Source organism: Rhinatrema bivittatum, chromosome 1 (genome assembly GCF_901001135.1).
Source record: "Rhinatrema bivittatum chromosome 1, aRhiBiv1.1, whole genome shotgun sequence".
In the NCBI taxonomy this organism is placed as follows: domain Eukaryota; kingdom Metazoa; phylum Chordata; class Amphibia; order Gymnophiona; family Rhinatrematidae; genus Rhinatrema; species Rhinatrema bivittatum.
The window spans coordinates 613,284,429-613,304,792 of NC_042615.1; positions in this window are offsets into that span (position 1 = coordinate 613,284,429).

The window sequence follows — 20,364 nt, forward strand, 5'->3', positions numbered from 1 at the left end:
GTCTACAAAATCATGCAAGGATATGAATGGACAAATATGAAACAGTTATTTACTCTTTCAGATAATAGAAAGACTAGGGGGCACTCCATGAAGTTAGGAAGTAACATATTTAAAATGAATTGGACAAAAATATTTTTCACTCAATGCACAATTAAGCTCTGTAATTCATTGCCAGAGGATGTGGTTAAGACAATCAGGGGCAGATTTTTAAAAAGTACGCGCGCGCGTACTTTTGTTCGCACACCTTGCGCAAACAAGAGTACGCCGGATTTTAAAATCCGGGGTCGGCGCGCACAAGGCTGCGCAAAATCAGCAGCCTGCGCGCGTCGAGCCGCACTGTCTGCCTCCATTCCCTCCGAGGCCGCTTCAAAATTGGAGCGGCCTCAGAGGGAACTTTCTTTCCGGTGCCCCCCATCTTCCCTTCTCCTAACTAACCCGCCTTCCGGCCCTAACTAATTCCCCCCCTACCTTTATTTTAAAAGTTACGCCTGCCCAGGCCGGCTGCCGACGCACCATGTTCCGGTCAGGGGGCTGGTCCAGAGGCCACGGCCACGCCCCCAGAACACCCCCCGATGACATGCCGGCCGCGACACACACCCCCTGACATGCCCCTGACATGCCCCCCCAGGAAAGCCCTGGGACTTATGCTTGTCCCGGGGCTTGCGCACGCCGCCGAGCCTATGCAACATAGGCTCGGTGCACGCAGGGGATGGAAGGGGCAGTTTTTCGGGGGTTACGCACGTATCTTACACGTGTACCCCTTTGCAAATCTGCCCCTTTGTGTAGCTGGGTTTAAAGAGTCACTGGAGGAGAAGTTCGCAAACTGCTATTAATCAATAGGGATTAGCCACTGCTTGTTGCCATCATTAGTAGCATGAGATCCATTTAATGTCTGGGTACTTGCCAGGTACTTGTTACTTGGATTGTCCACTGTTGGAGACAGAATACAGGCCTTGATGGCCTATCAAATGTTCTTATGTTCTTCTGAGGTTGGATATCTGGAAGCAGAAATAATCTTGGAAGCATTAACATAATGGTGGACAGGAACTTGGTGGTGGAAAATCACATTCTTTTAAAAGCTCTTTGTAACAAGACACCCTTACCTTCTATAGTTATTTGTCCATTTTCTGAATGGGGTTGCATTTGCCAATCCATGCAGCTAGCAAGTAGCACATTTAAAACTAATCAGAGCAAACTAATTTTCACTCAATGTATAATTTATTTCTGAATTTGCTGCCAGATAATGTCGTTAGTGCAGTTAATGTAGCTGGGTTTAAAAAGGTTTGGATAAGTTATTGGAAGAGAAGTCCATTAACTGCTATTAATCAAGTTGACTTAGGAATAGCCACTGCTATTTCTGGCATCAGTAGCGTGGGATCTGCTTAGTGTTTGGGCACTCCCCAGGTACTTATAGCCTGTATTGACCACTGTTGGAAACAGAATTCTGGGCTTGATGGACCCTTGGTCTGACTCAGTATGGTGATTTCTTATGTTCTTAATTTCTGTGGTTTGGATTTTCCCTTGGACTGACCCAGTTATATATTGATAGTAGATTGGCAAGATCAAAGTTGACTTGGATTCACAGATGGATGAAATGGTGTTCAGCGGAGTCAGGAAGTTTGAGGGTGGATGTTGATTCTTGAAGCCAAAGAAGTCCATAGAAATATAAGTTGAAATGTTTGTCTTGTCAAAGTTCTAGGATTGGAGTTAATAGATCATTGTGATGATTTTTCTAAGTGAATTGTCGAGAAGTGAACAGCTTAGTATTTTAGAAAAGGTGAATCTAGGCTGAAAATAATGGAAGCAAGAACTTTAGCATATTAGCAGTATTAAAGAGTCTGAGTAATATCAGATATGTTGTGGGCAAGGACCCTTGGTCCAAGGTGGAGTTGGTGCAACTTGCACAGAGGAGCTCTGCAGGACCCTACCATCGGCTGGTGGAGCTGACTGTGGCAGAGACCCAACTGGAGCTTTGCCTAAACTGGCCCTTGTTCCCTTAAGTTGAGCCCTCAGGTACCAGTGCCAGCAGAACTTATGTGCAAGCCTCTGTAGATGAGGTGAAGATCTGTTGAGATGGTCGAGTCACAAGCCAGGGTCTGGAGTAGGCTAGATACAGACAGAGTCAGAGTCAGGCAGCAGTTTGGGCAGGTGGTGTATGATCAGAGTCAGTAATCTGGCAGTAGTCAATGGCAGGCAGAGTTCAAATAGGGTTGAGAGTCAAGACGAGGTCAAACCAGAGATCTGTCTGAGGGAACATGGGACAGAAAGGCAGGCAGGGAGGAAAGGAACAGCACAGATGGGCAGAGGAAGACACCGAAGACTGAAGGCTTAAAGACAAGGAACAGAAGATTGACCACACGGAAAGTGAAGACTGACCATGTGAAGGTGACAAGGAACTCATGAGCACAGACTAGCACTGACGAGATGAGGACCAGGAACATAGGAATGAAGATCAGGGATGCGGGAACATGCAGAGGCAACTAGCACTACCTTGAGGTAGTCGACCTATTGCCAAGGTGTAGATTGCTGGGAATGTTTCTGCATCAATACAAATTGCAGGAATTGGCAGTGGCTGCCAGATGGAAATTGCAGTTCACAGTGCCATTTGTAGGCTGGCACTTGGCATAGGTTGCAGTTCTTTCAGTCAGGAAGAAGGATGAAGCTTTTGCAAAATTAAACTTCAGTAAGGTAAAGACATTTAAATTGCAGTTAATGAAGTATTGGTGCTCCACCTGGATTACTGGATGTTGCGGAGCATGCCCTCAGACCTGGTTAGGAGCTCAGAGACGCAGTCCCATCTAAGGAAGATGTGAGCCCTTGGGCCGCGGCACGGCTCAGGGAGGAGCCCCAAGACACACCGCGGAAGGTGAGCTGGTACGACCACGGGTGGAGCAGGAGCAAGGCTGGAGTGAAGACAAGGCGAGGATTATCCAGAACAGGAACTAGGCAGGCTCAGACCTCCACTGAATCTACACGCACCAATGAGTTCCAGCAATGCAATGCTGATCTCAAGAGTAGCCCTCCAGCCACTCGATAGCCCTTCCGGACCCATCACTGGGTAACAAGTGCATGAGGCCAGACGGAGGCTGAGGGCAGGAACATGAAGACTTGGAAAAAGACTCAGGATACTCAGAGAATAAAGACGAAAACTTGGATACTCAGACAAGGTCTCAGGATATCTAGAAGACTCGAAGGACTCAGACAAGGATTCAGGAAACTTAGAAGACTCGGACAAGGATTCAAGTTCCTCGGAAGTTTCAGGCAAGGATTCAGGAGTCAGGCAAAAGTACTGGGTGAGAACTGCATCGCAGCGCACCCCACACAGCCGCCCATGGCTGGTCACGGACCACGCTGAATGCGAAGCAGACTCCAGGCGAAGACGTGGAACTTGAGACTGGAACATTGTAAAGATTCAGTAGAGGCCTGCACTGGGGCTCACCCTACACAGCCGCCTGTGGCTGTTCGCGGACTACACTGGACCAGATCAGGTTCTGGCAGAGTCTTAGGCATGGACAGAAGCAGGCACAAGGGAACTCCGTAGACTGGGAAAAAGATACTCAGGAACAAAGCTTTAAAAACAGAGTCTCCCGGAGGCTTGTGCTGCAGATGAGAAGAAGACCTTGTACCACAAGGCGCCCTACACAGCCATCCCATGGCTGGTCATGGAGAATGACATGTCACACCAAGAGACATGGACAGACGAGGAACCTGGGAACTAGACGAAGAGCTGAAGATGAGATGGATGGAGTCAAGACATGAACATCGGACATCAGGAACATGGAACATGGCACTTCAGGACTTGTGACATCAGGACATCTGGACACGGAAGATCAGGAACAGAAGACAGCTAACGATGGAGCTCCAATGAGACCAGGGACATCAAGGAGACGAAGATCAGAAACACGAAGAACATGGAACAAAGATCCATCAAGGCACAGGAGACCATGGAAGACCTGGATTGGAAGGAAGAACATAGACGATGTGCAAACCTGATCCGAAGGCCCTGAAGAACTGAAGCAGGGCCCTTTTATAGGGATGAAGCAGGGATAGGCTGATGACATCACTGCTGAGGGCCGCGGGGTTTTTCCCACCACTGGCCCTTTAAAATCTGAAGAGAGGTGCATAGGGATGTGCAGAGCAAAATTTTATGTTCATATTTTTTATGTCCGAAAGGGGGTCCCACTTGCGGCCAATATGGACATAAAAAAAATCCAATGAGTTGGGTATATGTACATATGTGCAAAAAAAAAATTTAAACCCCCTCACCCTCCTTAATCCCCCCCCCAGACTTACCACAACTCCCTGGTGATCGAGCGAGGAGTGAGGACGTCATTTCTGCAATCCTTGGCGAGAAGCATGTGACGTCGGTGGCACGTCGAGTGACGCGGCGTCACGTGATTCCCGGCTCGTTCGCGCCGGACGGCTCGTTCGGCCCAAAAAGAACTTTTGGCCAGCTTGGGGGGGCCTCCCCAAGCTGGCCAAAAGTTCTTTTTGGGCCGAACGAGCCGTCCGGCGCGAACGAGCCGGGAATCACGTGACGCTGGCGTCACTCGACGTGCCGCCGACGTCACATGCTTCTCGCCAAGGATTGCAGAAATGGCGTCCTCACTCCTCGCTCCATCACCAGGGAGTTGTGGTAAGTCGGGGGGGGAATTAAGGAGGGTGAGGGGGTTTATATTTTTATTTTGGCTCAACAATCGCGATTTCCCACATATCGAACATATCTATGTTCGATATGTGGGAAATCCGATCGTTTATGTCGAATCAATTTTTTAAGTAAAAAAAAAATATGAGTTGCGTTTTACTAATGCGGTCAATCCGAATGCACACCCCTAGAGGTGCATGCCCACGCCTATGGAGAGGCCAGAAGAGACAGACACGCTGGCGGCATCCCTGCCACGTGGAGAGGTCGAGGAAGAGCGGCTCCCTGCCGCAAAGATGGAGAAAGAAGTAGGCACTGGCAAGGACGGCTTCCCTGCTGTGTGAGGACCTCGGCAGCGGCTCCAGCCGTGAAGACGGAGCACATCAGGGCTCAGCCTGCCTGTGCAGGGCAGGAGACGGCCGCTGCCTCTGGGCCGCAGAGGATGGCATTGGCAGTGGCCTGCCCCGTACGAGGCAGCTGGAGGTAGGTGGGGGGACTGTCTGCAGCTCGTAGGTAGGCTCACAACACTGGAAATATCATTCAGCTGGATTGAGGATGAGAGACAGTTCAGTACAAAGTCAGAGTCCATTCTGAAGAAAGGTATTCTGGAACAGCAGAGACGTCTAGAAGCTGATAAGATCAAGTGAAAATTTTTTTCAGGACCAGGCATCCTTGTGAGTCAGGATGAAAAAACAGCCTTCATCAGACATGGTAGGCAAGCATATATCTGTTGTGGGCCCTGATGGACCCCTTCCAGTAGAATTGAAAAATGAAGAATTCAGCAGATGAAGGATTTTCAAGGCCTATTCACCTTGAAAAGTCATTTAGTGGTGTTAGATGTGTATCATCCTTTGCAGATTAAAAAAGAGTCCATGGCCTCTTGCTTTACAACATACCTCATCTGTAACTTCAGTAAGCAGAGCGAATGTTTTTAGTGTGAATCCAGTGGTCAAATCTTTGTGGCTGTGAAGCTGTGTACAAGGATGTAGTTTGTAGTATCATTGCAAGAACAATGAATAGTTTGATATTTTGGGAGTCTGGAGTCAATGTAGTTGTCTGCTTCTATTAATGAGGTGGCTTCTTTGGCAGCGGGTGTGGAAATTGTGGAAAGTGATACTTGATGTTAACTTGTGGCACTGGCAATACAGTATAGATCTGTTAAAAAGTTGAAATGATTAAGTCTACATCATGGGTGTTGCGCACGGGAGGCCTTGAGTATCTGATATGCTCGGAGGCCTTGGCAATCTGTTGCGGGAGCGCTGGGGAGATGAAGTGTACCCAGGCCTTGGCAATCTGGAGGGCTGGAGGCCTTGGCAACCTGTTGCGCTGGGATGAGTGCGTGTACCCTTGGACCTCGGCGAACCAGGAGAGGATCTCCAAGGAAGTGCCGAGGCAGGTGAGACGGAACCTCATCTGGGCGGAAACTGGAAGCCCAGGCCCCTGCCGACCTGCACAGCCTCCACGAGGCCAACTACGCAAGGTTGGTCTCTGAGTAGTCCTCCAACCACTCCAAGTCCTTTCGGACCTGCCACTGGGTAATGGCAGAGGTGGCAGGCCAGACAGGAGGCAGAGTTGAATGAAGGCCAGGAGACAAAGAAGACAAGGCCTCTGGATTAGACGAAGACGAGGACACAGGAAGCAAGACAAGCTAAAATCACGCAAGTAAAACTCAGGATGGTCTGGAGTCCAGATAGCACGCTAACTCACAAAGCCGGAAAGGAGGCTCCAGTGGCCAGATGGCCCTCAGGCTATCCACTGAGCACAATCTGCCGGAGGCTAGGCGAAGCCGGAGTCCAAGACATCGGAGGTAGGTTAAAACATCAGGCCTCCATGGCGAGGGCTCAAAACATCCCATTGGACTCCCAGGTCACTCAATGAAGGGCAGCGAGGAAGAGCGAAGCAAGGACATCGATGGGCTCTGGACCATGGACGTAGACTGACGATAGACGTGGAAGATCCTCAGCTCCACGGAAGGCGATATCCCACCGAGCGCCTTACACACCCCAGCCGGGGAGGTCATGGACCACTGGGCCACTGCGCGCCCTACACAACCCAGCCAGTCTGGTCGCGGACCACGCAGGGACGGGACAAAGTGGAGCATTGGCAGACATTGGACAGGACGGACATTAGGACATCAGGAAGAAACATCAGGATTTGGATTTGGATTCATATCCGGATTAGGAAAACTGGAAACATGACGGACTTCGTAGACATATGGGAACATGACAGACGACAGGACAAGATGAAGGGCATCCAGAGGAGGGACCAGGAACAACAATGAGGGATCCCACAAAGAAGAGAGACGCTGGGCAGGAGCAGGAAGCAGAGAAGTCCTAGAGAGGACTAGCCCCTTGCCAAGGTGAAGGAGAAGTGATGACTGAGCCCTTTTGTAGGGCTGAAGAGGTGACTCCTACAGTGATGTCATCAGGTGGAGCCCAAGGACCACTCCCTCGCTGACCCTTTAAAACATGGCCCTGTGCCTATGGAGGAAGCAGGAAGCAGAGGGCAGGACCATGGAGAGCGGCCATTCTGCCACTGAATGCACAGGAGCAGGAGAAGGGCCACAGGCAGGCCCCAATGTCGGAGGCGGCTCCCTGCTGCACGTTGGAAGGCGGAACAATGGCAGCATCCTGCCGCTCCAGAGATGACGGCGGCCTCCGGGCCACGAGGTAAGCGCCTGCTCGCAGCTAGGCCCATGAGCAGGAGCGCAACAATGGGTTGTTGAAAGTTGTACTCTTGATATCTATGTGATGACTGGTATGGGTGTGAGCCTTTTATGCTGTGGCATCATTGACGCAACCTCATAGGTGAACTTATGAGACCTACGCTGACAGCTGGCAAACACGCCTTGAAGCGGGACAGACTGGAGTTTCACCTCTATGAGTTGGCTCCCCCCACATGGTGAGCTCTTGGGTTCTGGTGGCCAGCAGCCATGTCCATAGGGCAATAGAGCAAGAATCCAAGAGAATGCTGGGGTCAGAACAGACAACAAGTTGGAAGTATCAGGACAGGCCAAGGGTCATCGGGGCAGGTGGTAAGCAAGCATAGTCAGGTGTAAGGCAAGAGATCAGGTCCAGGCGGCAGGCATTCATGGTCAGGTCTAAGCAAGAGATCAGTATCAGGAATTCAGGCCAAGGATGGTCAAAGACCCACAAGAAACACTGGGCAAGACAGCTGGACAGGTCAAGGCTGGACGAGATAGGCAGGGTAGGACAAGGCTGGGTATGGTAGGGCTGGGTATGGTAAGGCTAGATGAGACAGACTGGGCAAGGCAAGGATGAATGACAGGAATGCAGGAACAATGAACCAGGAACGCAAGAGCAAACAGGAGCTATGAACGCAGGAACAATTGGGAATGCAGGAGCAACAAACTCTTCTCTAGGCAGGAGACTGTTGCTGAGCTGAGGCAATGCTGTGGGACCTTTGCTTAAATAGCCTGATAGGGCTGATATCATTAGAAGGCACTGCTGAGTTTCCCACTGTGGGGCCTATATTATGTGTGCACATGCGCACGCACCTAAGGGAAGGTCTGCAGCCTGGCTGGGATGGCAGCATAAGCAGCAGTCAGGTAACATTGGGCAGCAGCTGTGGTGAGTGCACTAGTTCGCGGTGCAGTCCCGTGAGCCACCTTACATCTGCCTCAGAAAGTATGAGGCTCTCAAAAAGTATGATTCTACACATGCTCAATGACAGAATCTCCTATTCTTCATGTCTACAGTTATTCATTCCATGAATGTACAGATTTGTTGCCAAACTCTTATACAATGCCAGACATACTGAGCAAAATAAAAAATGCTTCAAGCACAATGAGTCAAGCTCTTGTAATTTGCTCCATCTTTACAATTAAACACCTTCTTCACAGTTGAGTTGTAGCGATCTGATTTGGATGGTACCTAAAAATCAAATAATACTCAATGCTGAAAAAACAGTTTAAATATATATATTTTAGGATACTTTTGTTATGCACATTATTCATTTTTACAATCTCTCTCTCTTTATATATACATATATATATTTTTTTTTTAATTAAACACTGTACATACTACACCAGATGCTAAATAGTTTCCTGTTTCTTCAATATTTTTCATTTTTCATACAAATGTCTTATCCCTTAAGTTCTTTTAAATAGAAAGGGAAAAAACTTCAGACAGCACTTTCAAATTCATACATCTGTGTGATTTTAACTTTAGTGCTCAGCCAAGGAAATTTATGCTACAACTGCCATCATAGGAAAAAAACCTTTTCAGTATTTTATCATTATTTCTAAAGTGAAATGAAAATGCTATTGCTTCTATATAAATCAACTAACATTGTACTTTAAAAGTTTTTAATGTCTCAAAAGACTTTTAAATCATCCAGTGCAGTATGTATCTTTTCCAGCCTTATTTCAACAGAATGCCAACATGGATAATACTGCTTCAGGGCCATTTAATTGCATATTCACGCCTCAACCAGCATCAGCTTTGGCCTTGCGGCAATCTTGATTCTCAAGGAAAAAAGCATTAGAATTTAAAGAGCCAACTGCATGCTCAGTAACCAATCACAGGACAGTTTTATTAAAAAATAACCAATCAAAACTAACTTTTAAATTCTGAATAAAGAAATTCCACACTGGATGTTTACCAGCTGTTCAAAATTGAAGTAAATTCCTTATATTATAAAAAATGCAACCATTCAATAGAAAGATTTAGTCCATTATGTTGTAAAGAGCTCAAACAGTAAATCCAGTGCTGTTCTCTCTATATTAACCGAGCTCCACAACACTCTTTGGGGGTGTGCTGGGAATATATCCACAACACAGCACCCGAAGTCTGAAAACTCGTGCTAATGTGAGACACTATGGTGAACCAATGGTGCCACTAAACATTGGTTTACTATGCAATTCTTATGTTCAGACTATCTTGTGGGGTGTAGTCTCGGGGTCTTTGTGGGCTTGATTTCTCCAGTTAGAGTGAACAATATCAAGTTTGTTGTGCTCAGGGGTGGATCTTGTCCTGGGGCAAGGATGGAATGGCTCCTGAAAGGGAACAGGAGGTAACTGGCCCCAGGGGATGGAGCACTGATGGAGACAGAGGCTAGGTAGAGCTTCACCACTGGAAGCCCGAGGTCCCCCCGGGAGGAGCCCACCTAAGACCCGAGCCACTTGGTCTTAGGTGGGCCTCGCTGGGTCTCCTGGGAGATTGGAAGTCCGGCGTGCTCACAGACACAGAAGGAGCGCAGTCGGGTTCGAACTAGAGCACGGATAAAGGGAATGGAACAGCTCCCCTGTGAGGAAAGACTAAAGAGGTTAGGACTTTTCAGCTTGGAGAAGAGATGGCTGAGGGGGGATATGATAGAGGTGTTTAAAATCATGAGAAGTCTAGAATGGGTAGATGTGAATCGGTTATTTACTCTTTCAGATAACAGAAAAACTAGGGAGCACTCCATGAAGTTAGCATGTAGCACATTTAAAACTAATCGGAGAAAGTTCTTTTTCACTCAATGCACAATTAAACTCTAGAATTTGTTGATTGGCCACTGTTGGAAACATTATGCTGGGCTTGATGGATCCTTGGTCTGACCCAGTATGGCATGTTCTTATGTTCTTGTCTTATGGTGATGACAAGGCAAGGAACAGAGCCAGAATCTGGAGGCGAGGTCAGGCAGGCGAAAGGTCAATGTCCATAGGTCAGTCCGAGGAGTGGTCAATGAAGCAAGGGTCAGATACCGGAGGTCAGATGTAGTCAGAGGCAAGCAGAGGTCTAGAGGTGGCAGTCAGGCGAGCAGGTCTGGAGCAGGCTGAAGTCTTTGAGGCAGACGGCAGACAGATGAACAGGTCTGGAGCAGGCTGAGGTCTTTGAGGCAGGCAGCAGACAGACAGACGAGTCAGGAACTAGCTGGGGTCATAGACAGGCGGCAGGCAGGTCAGGAATAAGCTGAGGTTAGTACCAGAAGTCAGTCCGAGCGTACTACCTTGGAAGGCAGATAGACGAACACAGGAACAGGCAGGACGCAGGAACGAGGATGCAGGAACAAGTCAGGAACGGAACTGGAATGAAAGGATCCTGGAACGAGACTAGGAACAAGCAGGAATAAGCGCAGAGACAATCTAGCATACAAGCCGACCCGATTGCCAAGGCAAGGAAGTGAAGTCAGGAACTTCCTTATATTGTAGATCAATCAGGACGCGCCATGGAACCCAGACCCGCCCTCGGCCCTACAAGTGTCGGGGCAGTCCGCACGCACGCGAATGGGCGTGGATAGCATGGAGGAAGACGCTGAACCTCGGAGTGAGGCCTGGCGCGCAGTGGAAGTCCCGGCGACTGCTGCCGCGGGACGTCGGGGCCTAGCTGGGCTAGCAACTACCACGAGGGAGGTCATCCCGGGACCTGCTGAGGAACTATGCAGGTGAGCGGTCCCATGCGCAGGACGGCCGCGGGTGGGGCGCTTAACAAAGTTATGGGTTTTAGTATTTTAAAGAGCTGGAGTGCCCTCTATACATCAGTGAATTTTCTATTGCCAGAATCTTCCCTAACCAGAGAAAACAGCTGGGGGTCTTATCCCTAACATGTGGCTAACCCTCAAAGCCATGAGTTTAGCAGCAGTTTCAATCAGTAACGGCTAAGGCTCTGTGGAAAAGACTGAATTCTAATAATTTCAGCTTAACTGTGTCTTTGACAATCATGTGGGGATCTTCCCCCTTTTTATCAAAAACAAAAACCTGGAGCTGGACCCCAATATCTTGTGGCAACTCTTGTAATGTTCTACATCTGTTTCCCCAAAATCCTTGTACCATTCCAGTCCTTAATAATGACTCCAAAACAAGCCACAATTCAATTGCCCAAATTCCTTTTATTCATTAATAGCTAACACTCAACTCTAGCAGGAACAGGGGTGTGCAGGGGTAAAAAATGTTTCATTTTTTGATTAGTTTTCAGGTTCTTTTCCCCACAAATTTTTTCTTTAATGTTTAATTTGTTTATTTAATTTAAAAAAATTAATCAAGCATTAAAAAACAAAACACAAAATAAAAAATAAAGGAAATGGGGCCTTCAAAGGGCTCCCGTCCCCACCACCCATCCCTCCCACCAGAAAAAATGCCAGGGCCTGGATTCCCCCATCTCCCCAATTAACCGGTGGGGGATGGTGGATCCAGTGCTGGTGAGGCTTAACTAGGCTGAAGCCTTGTCTTTGCATAGGCTGAGGCACAGTAGTTCTCTACACAAGGCCGAAGCTTGGAGACCTGGTTTAAATACCTTGGCCTAGGCCTCACACTGGGGCATAAGATGGATGCCAAGGTCTCGGCCTCAGTCCAAAAGCAAATTCTGGGCTTCAGCCAAGGCCAAAGCCTGGGCCCAGGCCTGACTCTAGAGTCTGGTTCAAAGGCCAGGTCCCAATGTCTGGGCTTCAGCCTAGGCCTGAGCCCCAAAGCCAGGGCTTAGTCTGGAGGCTTGGTCTCAATGCCTGAGCCTCAGCCTAGGTCAGAACCCAGAGCCGACCCAGAACACAGGTCCCGATGCAAGGGCATTGGCCTAGGCCAGGGCCTCGGCACAGGCGCAAAGCTGGGGCCCGATCCAGAGGCCGGGTTCCAATGACTGGGAATCGGCCCAGGCTCAGACACAGATCTGAAGCTGAGGCAGGGCTCAGAGACTGGTTTCCAAATGTTAGGGGTTTAAAACCACAAATAAACCAGTAAAAACACATGCATAGTAACCCAGCACCGGCTAAGGTTGCTTCAGCCTAATATGTCTGGGTATTTATTGCTCTGCCTTCCTGCTGTCCCTAATATTGAGCTTATTTCTCCCAAACTATCTTCCAGCCAATAACTTTAAACTTAAAGGAGAGTGAAAACTGTTCTCATTGAAATTGGCTACAGGCTTGATTAGTGTTCCTTGTTGCTGAATAAACACTTTTTTCCCGTCTCCATGTTTTATATTTTGTTTCCTTTTTGAGCTATCACTCTCTCTAGCTTTATCATGAGTTGTGATATATCAGAGCTAGCATTCTTCAGAGGTTCTATTACATTGATCTACAGTCTAACCATCTGCTGTTTCCTAAACAGATTCCCTAAATCCCCAATAAAATAGCAACAGTTTCCCTGCTGTTTTCTAGGCAGGAGGCTTAGCTTAAAAGTTGGAATGTCCATCTGACTTTGTTTCATCCTCATTAGCGCTGTACTCCATTGTTATCCCAGGTGTTGTTCTCTCTGTCCACCTTCTCTCTTCCATCTCTCTTGCTCCCCCTGGTTCATTTTATAGGATGGTGATCTGCAGGAGCCTCCCTCTAACTCAGCTCCTTTTTTTGCACCACCTGTTCCCACATTAGGTACTGGAAAACCTGGGAACTGTATTTCTATTGGAGTAGCCCTCTTAACCCTAGCTTTGAACTGTTCCTGCCTTATACTTCAGGCTTTCTTTTGCTCAGAGACCAATACCAATATATTTAAGAACATAAGAACATAAGAAATTGCCATCCTGGGTCAGACCAAGGGTTCATCAAGCCCAGCATCCTGTTTCCAACAGAGGCCAAACCAGGCCACAAGAACCTGGCAATTATCCAAACACTAAGACGATTCCATGCTACTGATGCAATTAATAGCAGTGGCTATTCCCTAAGTAAACTTGATTAATAGCCGTTAATGGACTTCTCCTCCAAGAACGTATCCAAACCTTTTTTGAACCCAGCTACACTAACTGCATGAGTTACACTAATGAATTTCAATTTTCTAGATGTTTTATCAACATAAATTTGATTGCAAGGACTCACGAAAATGTACATTACATGTGCAGTTTCACAATCAGAAATATTTTTTAAATTATATTGATGCCCATCTAGAGGATTAACAAAGATTGTTGTTTGTAGCATAATAGAACAAAAACACAATAACCACAACTTCTATGGTTTCCTGTTAAAAGAACCTGAGGTGACTCTCTTTCTTGATGAACATAAGAAAAAACATAAGAACCTGCCATACTGGGTCAGACCAAGGGTCCATCAAGCTCAGCATCCTGTTTCCAACAGTGGCCAAACCAGGCCATAAGAACCTGGCAAGTACCCAAAAACTAAGTCTATTCCATGTTACCCAAAAAAATGGCATCAACATATCTCTGAGATTTTTATTCCATGTTACTGTTGCTACTAATAGCAGTGGCTGTTTTCTAAGTCAACTTAATTAAGTTAAATAAGTTCTTGGACTTCTCCTCCAAGAACTTATCCAATCCTTTTTTAAACACAGCTATACTAACTACATTAACCACAACCTGTGGCAACAAATTCCAGAGTTTAATTGTGCATTGAGTGAAAAAGAACTTTCTCCGATTAGTTTTAAATGTGCCACATGCTAACTTCATGGAGTGCCCCCTAGCCTTTCTATTATCTGAAAGAGTAAATAATCGATTCACATCTACCCGTTCTACACCTCTCATGATTTTAAACACCTCTATCATATCCCCCCTCAGCCATCTATTCTCCAAGCCGAAAAGTACTAACCTCTTTAGTCTTTCCTCATAGGAGATCTGTTCCATTCCCCTTATCATTTTGGTTGCCCTTCTCTGTACCTTCTCCATCGCAACTAAATCTTTTTTGAGATGCGGCAACCAGAATTGTACACAGTATTCAAGGTGCGGCCTCACCATGGAGCGATACAGAGGCGTTATGACATTTTCCATTTTATTCACCATTCCCTTTCTAATAATTCCCAACATTCTGTTTGCTTTTTGACTGCCCTAGCACACTGAACCGACGATTTCAATGTGTTATCCACTATGATGCCTAGATCTCTTTCTTGGGTGGTTGCATCTAATATGGAACCTAACATTGTGTAACTATAGCATGGTTATTTTTCCCTATATGCATCACCTTGCACTTATCCACATTAAACTTCAATGTGCCATTTCATTGCCCAATTTTCCAGTCTCACATGGTCTTCCTGCAATTTATCACAATCTGCTTTTGATTTAACTACTCTGAACAATTTTGTATCATCTGCAAAACTGATTACCTCACTGGTCATATTTCTTTCCAGATCATTTATAAATATATTGAAAAGTAAGGGTCCCAATACAGATCCCTGAGGCACTGCACTGCCCACTCCCTTCCACTGAGAAAATTGTCCATTTAAACCTACGCTCTATTTCCTGTCTTTTAGCCAGTTTGTAATCCACGAAAGGACATCGCCACCTATCCCATGACTTTTTACTTTCCCTAGAAGCCTCTCATGAGGAATTTTGTCAAACGCCTTCTGAAAATCCAAGTACACTAATCTACATGTTCACCTTTATCCACATGTTTTTTAACTCCTTCAAAAAAGTGAAGCAGATTTGTGAGGCAAGACTTGCCTTGGGTAAAGCCATGCTGACTTTGTTCCATTAACCATGTCTTTCTATATCTTCTGTGATTTTGATATTTAGAACACTTTCCACGATTTTTCCTGGCACTGAAGTCAGGCTAATCGGCCTGTAGTTTCCCGGATCACCCCTGGAGCCCTTTTTAAATATTGGGGTTACATTAGCTATCCTCCAGTCTTCAGGTACAATGGATGATTTTAATGATAGGTTACACATTTTTACTAATAGATCTGAAATTTCATTTTTTCCTTTAGAACTCTGGGGTGTATAGCATCTGGTCCAGGTGATTTACTACTCTTCAGTTTGTCAATTAGGCCTACCACATCTTCTAGGTTCACCGTGATTTGGTTCTGTCCATCTGAATCATTACCCATGAAAACCATTTCCAGTATGGGTACCTCCTCAACATCCTCTTCAGTAAACACTGAAGCAAAGAAATCATTTAATCTTTCTGCAATGGCCTTATCTTCTCTAAGTGCCCCTTTAACCCCTCAATCATCTAACGGTCCAACTGACTCCCTTACAGGCTTTCTGATTCGGATATATTTTTAAAAGTTTTTACTGTGAGTTTTTGCCTCTATTGCCAACTTCTTTTCAAATTCTCTCTTAGCCTGTCTTATCAATGTCTTACATTTAACTTGCCAACGCTTATGCATTATCCTATTTTCTTCTGTTGGATCCTTCTTCCAATTTTTGAATGGAGATCTTTTGGCTAAAATAGCTTCTTTCACCTCCCCTTTTAACCATGCCGGTAATCATTTTGCCTTCTTTCCACCTTTTTTTAATGTGTGTAATACATCTGGACTGTGCTTCTAGGATGGTATTTTTTAACAATGACCACGCCTCTTGCACACTTTTTACCTTTGTAGCTGCTCCTTTCATTTTTTTCTATTTTTCTCATTTTATCAAAGTTTCCCTTTTGAAAGTTTAGCACGAGAGCCGTGGATTTGTTTACTGTCTCCCTTCCAGTCATTAATTCAAATTTGATCATATTATGATCACTATTGCCAAGCGTCCCCACCATCATTACCTCTCTCACCAAATCCTGTGCTCCACTGAGAATTAGATCTAAAATTGCTGTTGCGACCGTCAGTCTGCGATGGCTTTGCCCCGCCTACCTCACTCTTCTTGTGGCTCCTTCCGCTCACCTCGGACTACTGGCTGCCGCGGCGTCTGTCTGCCGACCTCTCCAGTGTCCCCGGACTGGCTTTGGTGATGCTTCCTGCCATGCTCCTCCAAGGTACCATAGAGTGCACGCATGCACGCCGCCCTCATCTTTATTTCTTCGTTGGTGTGAACCTCAGGGGCATCCCCCTGAGATGATGTCATGCTACCTGGATATTTAAGCCTACAACTTTTGCTAGCTAATCGAGTTAGCAACCGGAATCTTACGGATGGGATTCGCTCTCTGTACCGAAGTTACTCTGCCTCTCCAACGTTATCTGGAACTCTTATTGCTAACGGGGTACCCGCTACTCGGGGGCCTCTTCTGCTTCTTTCAGGTGCTATCAGGAAACCGGTACTCGCTCCTCGAGGGCCCATGTTCCCTGAGTCACTGCCTGCATCTACAACCCTTTCTACTTGGAAGACTTCCCTAACAGTTTCCATCTGTGAGTACAACTACCATCTATTCCACAGTACTGCTTCCCTAGAACCAGGTACTCGCTCCTCGAGGGCCTGCCCTCTGTTCCAGTGCCAGACCTCTCATCTAGTGGAATCGCTATGTGAGTACAATACCACTGAGTCTCTCTGCTCTAAGGGATCAGGTACTCGCTCCTCGAGGGTCTGCTCTCCCTGTCTCGGAGCTTCTCCTATTCTACCTGGGACTCTGTATGTTTCTCACTCTGTACTCGTAACTCTCAGTCTCTTTACACTACAGCACAGCCAATCAGAGGATTCGCTGTTCCAGCGCCCTGTGGGATACTCACCCAGCTGGGCTCAACATCTATTACTCAATACTGCCACCTCTGGTGGTTTCCAAAAACTGTTTAAATAAAGATTCAAATATGTGTTTGTGTGTCCAGAGTCTAGCCTGACACCGTGGTCCCACAGTTTCCAAGGATCCACCCAAACATCAATAACCATAACAATTGCTCCCTCTCTTGTCGGTTCCTGAATCAATTGCTCCATAATTTGTCATTTATTCCATCCAGGAACTTTATATCTCTAGCATGTACTGATGATACATTTACTCCCGGAATGGTTTGACAGATTGACATTTATATTTGTGGCCCCTCCCGATGCAGCGACAAAGCGAAACACGGACCCGTGTCGGGGGACCAATTTAAATATTATTTGCAAGGAGTTGTGGAGTTGCCGTTTACACTGAATGAAAGACTTTCTATTAAAGAACACTTATATTTGACCCGGTGGATTGTTCAAGTGTGTTCTTGCACCTCTTTCGGTTAGGTAATTGAAATATCCCATTATTACCGCACTTCCACTTTGGTAAGCTTCCCTAATTTCTCTTTGCATTTCACTGTCAGTCTCACCATCTTGACCAGGTGGACGGTAGTATACTCCTATGTCTTCCCTGAAACACAAAGGATTTCTACAAAGATTCAATTGTGCATTTAGTCTCATTCAGGATGTTTATCCTGTTGGACTCTATGCCATCCCGGACATAAAGCGCTACACCGCCTCCCAGGTGCTCCTCTCTGTCATTGCGATATAATTTGTACCCCAGTATAGCACTGTCCCATTGGTTGTCCTCTTTCCACCATGTCTCTGAGATGCCAATTAAGTCTGTCACCATTCACTGCTATACATTCTAATTCTCACATCTTCTTAGACTTCTGGCATTAGCATACAAACATTTCAAAGTTTGTTTTTTGTTTGTATTTTCATTCTGCTTTTTAATTGATAGGGATAAGTTAGAATTTTTTAGCTCAGGTGAGTTTTTAGTTACAGGTACTTGGACTACTTTTCTTATTATTGGTAGAGATGTGAATCGTGTGAGTGATCGTCTTCACGATCAATTTTGGCTGGGGGGGGAGGGAATCAGATCATCGCAGTTTTGTTTTTTTAAATATCGTGTAAATTGTAAATCGGGGGAGGGCGGGAAAACCGGCACACTAAAACAACCCTAAAACCCACCCCGACCCTTTAAAATAAATCCCCCACCCTCCAGAACCCCCAACCCCAAATGTCTTAAATTACCTGGGGTCCAGTGGGGGGGTCCCACTGTGATCTTCCACTCTTGGGCCACGGGTGCATTAATAGAAATGGCGCCAGCGCTACCTTTGCCCTGTCATATGACAGGGCAAAGGTAGCGCCGGCGCCATTTTGGTTCCTGTCCCCCGACGTCACGAGCGTAGGAGATCGCTCCCGGACCCCCGCTGGACCCCCAGGGACTTTTGGCCAGCTTGGGGGGGCCTCCTGACCTTCACAAGACTTGCCAAAAGTCCAGCGGGGGTCTGGGAACGACCTCCTGCACTCGAATCGTGTTGCCGTATTGCAAAATGGCGCCAGCCCGAGTATTGCAAAATGGCGCCGGCCATATGGCTGGTTTATATGCTCTATGAATCACTTGCAAGGGATGCTGCAAGAACACGATTCGAGTGCAGGAGGTTGTTCCCGGACCCCCGCTGGACTTTTAGCAAAGGTAGCGCCGGCGCCATTTCCTATCAACGCACCCGTGGCCCGAGAGTGGAAGATCACACCGGGACCCCCCCACTGGACCCCAGGTAATTTAAGACGTTTTGGGGGGGGTTCGGGAGGGTGGGGGATTTATTTTAAAAGGTCGGGTGGGTTTTAGGGTTGTTTTAGTGTGCCGGTTTTCCCGCCCTCCCCCTTCCCCTCCCCCTTCCCCCGATTTACGATTTTTGACGATAAATCAGGGGAATTCCTATTATATATCACCTCTAACGATTTTTGATGATTTAAAATATATCGGACGATATTTTAAATCGTCATAAAACGATTCACATCCCTAATTATTGGAACCTCATTGTTGGGATGTCCTAATTCTAATGCATCATTAGTATCCTTTGAAGATACCTCTCTCCGAACCATGCGCTGCTGAGCGACTGTCGGCTTTCCCTTTTGTTCTAGTTTAAAAGCTGATCTATCTCCTTTTTAAAGGTTAGCGCCAGCAGTCTGGTTCCACCCTGGTTAAGGTGGAGCCCCTCCCTTCGGAAGAGACTCCCCCTTCCCCAAAAGGTTCCCCAGTTCCTTACAAAATTGAATCCCTCTTCCTTGCACCATCGTCTCATCCACACATTGAGACTCCAGAGCTCTGCCTGCCTCTGGGGACCTGCACGTGAAACAGGGAGCATTTCAGAGAATGATACCCTGGAGGTTCTGGATTTAAGCTTTCTACCTAAGAGCCTAAATTTGGCTTCCAGAACCTCCATCCCACATTTTCCTATGTAGTTGGTGCCCACATGTACCATGACAGCCGGTTCCTCCCCAGCACTGTCTAAAATCCTAGCTAGGTAATGCGTGAGGTCCGCCACCTTCGCACCAGGTAGGCATGTTACCAGGCAATCCTCACACCCACCAGCCACCCAGCTGTCTATATTCCTAATAATCGAATCCCCAACTATGATGGCCGACCCAACCCTTCCCTCCTGGGCAGTAGGCCTTGGGGAGATATCCTCAGTGCAAAAGGACAATGCATCACCTGGAGAGTAGGTCCTTACTACAGGATCCTTTCCTGCTACACCAGGTTGATGCTCTCCAATCATGAGACCTTCTTCCTCCAAGGCAGCATCAGGGCTGCCAGTCTGAAGTTGGGACTTGGCTACTATTTATTTATTTATTTATTTTTAATTTTTATATACCGGAATTCCTGTATACAATACAAATCAGTCCGGTTTACATGGAACGAAAAGATAGCCCTGGTCTGGGAAGTCAGATCAGGGTTTTTTTACAAAGAACATTGAACAATAACATATAATCCATTCATAATACAAAGAACATTGAACAATAACAATAAATCCTTAAATATTTTCGTAATTTAATTAAAATTAGGCCAATGGCATGTTGAACTTAAATTAAATGTAAGGTAAATTGAAATTTAATTTTGCATAAAATTGCATATTATTAACTGTAACACAGAATATTCCCAAGTTCAATCAGGATGCGGCGCTTAGTTACATTCTGGAGATTGGAACGCTTGCCTGAAGAGCCAGGTTTTTAACTTTTTTTTTAACTCTGGTAGACTGGGTTCGAGGCGTAGGTCAGGGGGGAGAGCGTTCCAATGGTGTGGTCCTGCAGTTGAGAGTGCTTTTTTTCTTAGTAATGATGTTGCTGGAGGGGCGAATAATGTGCCTCTGTAAGCGCTTCTGATGGGTCTGGAGGATAGGTGTGGACGAAGTTGAGTTTGGAGTGATATAGGTGCGATGTTGTGTATTGCTTTATGAATAATGGTGAGGGTTTTAAAAAGGATTCTCT